The 3,949-nt window shown below is 37.1% G+C and overlaps 1 pseudogene; it reads left to right on the top strand.

Annotated features, from left to right (window-relative positions):
• Positions 1 to 613: 613 nt before the first annotated feature.
• Positions 614 to 722, top strand: LOC119044221 (uncharacterized; annotated as a pseudogene).
• The last annotated feature ends 3,227 nt before the right edge of the window (positions 723 to 3,949 follow it).

The raw sequence follows: 3,949 nt of genomic DNA, 5'->3' as shown, positions 1-3,949 counted from the left end.
CAACAGCATAAAAAAGATCCAGTTTGAAATGAAGAATACACTAATTAAGATAAAAACAATCTATAGGGAAACAAAAATAGAGTGGATGAAATCAAAACTCAAATCAATGATTTGGAACATAAGGAAGTAAAAAAAAACTAACCAGAAAAATGAGAGAAAAAGAATTAAAAAATATAGATAGAATAAGCAGCCTCTGGAACAAATTTAAATGGACCAACACTTGCCTCATAGGAGTGCCAGAAGGAGAAGGAGCAAGAAACTGGAAATCTATTTGAAAATAATAATGAAAGAAAACTTTCCTAATTTGGTGAAAAAAAGTAGACATGCAAGTCCAGGAAGCACAGAGAGTCCCAAACAAGATGGATGCAAAGAAGTCTACTCCAAGACACATCATAATTAAAATGCCAACAGTTAAAGATAAAGAAAGAATCTTAAAAGCAGCAAGAGAAAAGAAGTAGTCACCTACGGGGAAATTCCCACAAGATTGTCAGCTGACTTTTCAAAAGAAACTTTACAGGCTAAGAGAGATTCGCAAGAAATATTCAAAGTCATGAAAAGCAAGAATCTACAACCTAGATTGCTCTACCCAGCAAAGCTATCATTAAAATTGAAGGGCAGATAAAGAGTTTCCCAGACTACATACAGGTGCATAAATAAGTCCTCTTTTGCAACCCAGAACTCATTGTTTGGTATAAGTTTCATTACATATAAGAAGGAACATGATAAAAAAAAGAGTTTCCCAGATAAGAAAAAATCAAAGGAGTTCATCATCACTAAACCATTATGATATGAAATGTTAAAGGGACTTATTTAAGAAAAAGATCAAAACATGAACAATAAAATGGCAACAAATACCTTTCCTTCAACAATTGAGTCAAAAAACCAAACTAAGGAAACAAGAAGAACAGAGACAGAATCATGGATACAGAGAGTGTTTTGATGAATGCAAGATAGAAGGAGGGTATGGGGAATAGGTGAGGAGGTGGAGGCATTAAGAAGTACAAGTAGGTAGTCACAGAATAGCTATGGAGATATAAAGTACAATGTAGGAAATGGAGCAGCCAAAGAACTTGTATGCATGACCCATGGACATGAACAATGGTGGGAGGGTTGCCTGAGGGAGTTGGGGGTGCTGGGTGGAGGGGGCAGAAGGGGAAAAATATGGACAATTGTAATAGCATAATCAATAAAATATGATTTAAAAAACTACATATACATGTATATACTATGTTTTAGGATATTAAAAATGTATATATGTCTCTCTGTCGTCTCTCTATATAGAGCACACAATAAATTATATAGAGTAGTGATTATTCCACTACTATTTTTATGGTAGGTAGTATTAAAAACATTTTTAAGTGCTAAAAGTTAGTCTCATATAGCTCTCTTCCTGTAAGCAGCCTGAGGCAACCTCTCAAAGTGGCTCACTATTCACTTGACCTAGAAAACCACACAAAATCATGCAAATCAAGAGGTTCAAATCTTCATGTTCACACTAAGAACACTTATGAAACATTCCAGCCATCAATGGTATGCATATCTGAAAACCCACCAAGTATTTGAAGGATGTCACTTTATAGAGGCAATGTATGCCATTCTGTCACTACAATGGTGGAGTTGGGAGGTGTGCCCAGGCCAAACAGTGGGTGCAGGGTCGGTGGCCCAAAAAGACTGCTCAGTTTTTGCCGCATATGCTTAACACTGCAGAGAGGAATGCTGAACTTCAGGGTTTAGAGGTAGACTCTCTGGTTATTGAGCACATCCAGGTGAACAAAGCTCTGAAGGTATAGCACAAAACATAGGGCTCCTGGGGGGATGAACCCACAGATGAGTTTTCCCTGCCACATTGTGATGGTCCTCACTGAAAAAGAGTAAACTGTTTCTCACCAGAAGAGGGGGCTGCACAGAAGAAAAAGATATCCCAGAAGAACTGGAAAACACAAAAACTCATGGCCCAGGGGTAAATTCAGCGTGAAATAAAAGTGCTAATAAAAGTGAAAGCAGAATGGTCAGTGTCCTCCTAGTAAACAGAGCACTCGATTCCTCAAGTTTCCTTACAAGAGAAATCAAGCAAGTTTTCTTCTGATTGAAATTAAAAGCATGGATTATTCTGGTAAATAATTAGTCTGCTGATGTCTGCTAGTAAACATTCTCTTTGAAATTATTTGCACTATTGTTTACCTAATCTTTTTGTCATTTATATAATTAAAAATTAACCTCAAGGGGACTGTGTTTGTGATGGGGCACATGTAGTAGCTGCCTGAGTGGCAAAGTCCTAGTTCTTGACCTGGGTGGTAATTACAAGAGTGTGTCTGCCTTTTAATTACTCATTAAGCAATATATTTGTTTTGTGTAGGTTTCGATATCTGTGTTTAATTTATAATAAAAAGTTAAAAATAGAAAAATGTACTCAATTGAGTTACTGTATGAACTATTACAAAGGTAAAATCATAGAAGACTGATTTAGTTATGTTTTATTATATTTTTAATAAGATAGAATTAACATGCGAATAAATGAATGATCCTGATTTTTACCTTTTTTGGGGGGTCCTTCCCCTAAGACACCAAATTACTCTCTGAGTTTTCCATTCTCATGTGAAACATTTTGGATGCCAACAACTGTAAATATAAAGTAGAATTAAAAAGTTACCTTACATGGTAACAATTCATGTGGCAACATACACAATCAGCATTGTTAATTCAAAAACATGAGTCAAATGGCATGAGGCCTCATGAGTTCAGTCACAGTAAGCACGGCGGTGCCCACCTAGAAAATAAAAAGCGATCAGTGGGTGACGAGTTGCATGTGAGTCCACATCTATGCAGCCACTAAAAGAATAAAAAGATGCCTTAGCTATAATAAATATTTATTGAACAAATTACTATTATCACTAGTAAAAGTTGTACATACTTTTTCTCCTATGGAGAACACGTATGAGTAGCTATCTTTGAGGTACTTTGCTTTTAAAGAAGAGAAACCTACTCAAGCTTCCTCTAAATAAAGGAAGATAGAGGTAACTTAAGACATCCAAAGCTAAGTGAGGGATTGGAAGCAGAAAATGTGTCAAGAACCAAGGAAAACCCAGTGTCTCTCCTCTTGCCTCTTTCTGCAGAACACCTCCCGCTCCTTGACAATCGCATATGTGACTCTCCATGGCTACCCCATGCTTCAGCAATTCTCAGGGCCATCATCTGGTGCTAAAGGACTCATTCTGTCTGAGTCCAATTCCAAATAACTGTGGGCAGAAGAGACTGTGGGAGTAGAAATTCTCTGTTAAGGCATTGTAGGAGTAAGAGGAAATGACTTACTAGAATTTAACATAAACAAGGACATGGCCACTAATGTGGTAAGGTAGTTTATTCATTCTACCACCACCAAACTACCATGAGTCAGATGGTGCTTCGGATTCAAGGATGAACAATGGTCAGCCTTTACCCTTAAGGAGGTCAGACTCCAGAAACCATGACAGAACATCTGAAAAAATTCTTTAAACAGAATAAAATAAGAGAAGTCTTTCAGGATCCTAGAGGGTGATGACTAATTTCACAGAGGAGATTATAACAGAACAATCATAAAGCATGATTATTAAAACTCACAAAGCACAGCCAAGCAAAAAATATGTTAATATACCTACATCAAAGTTGGGGATTTCTCTTCAGTGAAGGTTACTCTGGATAAAGTCTTGACTGATCCAAAAGAAGATTATTGCAATATCTAATACTAGTGACAAAGATCTTATGCAAATCAGTAAGAAAAAATGATGAGTGCTCCCAGAGAAGATGGGCAAACATTACCTGAGGAGAAAACAAAAAGCATCATTCATTCATTCATCATCATTTTTACGCCAGTTAGACGAGCAAAGTCAGCAAGTTGCATGGCACCAATTATAGGCAGAGTAGTGGGCTATAGGCTCTCGGACAGGAGTATGGACCAGTGCATCCACCCCTC

Source organism: Artibeus jamaicensis, unplaced genomic scaffold (assembly GCF_021234435.1).
Source record: "Artibeus jamaicensis isolate MK-2021 breed Jamaican fruit bat unplaced genomic scaffold, CSHL_Jam_final scaffold_833, whole genome shotgun sequence".
Lineage (NCBI taxonomy): Eukaryota > Metazoa > Chordata > Mammalia > Chiroptera > Phyllostomidae > Artibeus > Artibeus jamaicensis.
This window is presented reverse-complemented; position numbering and strand designations above follow the sequence as displayed.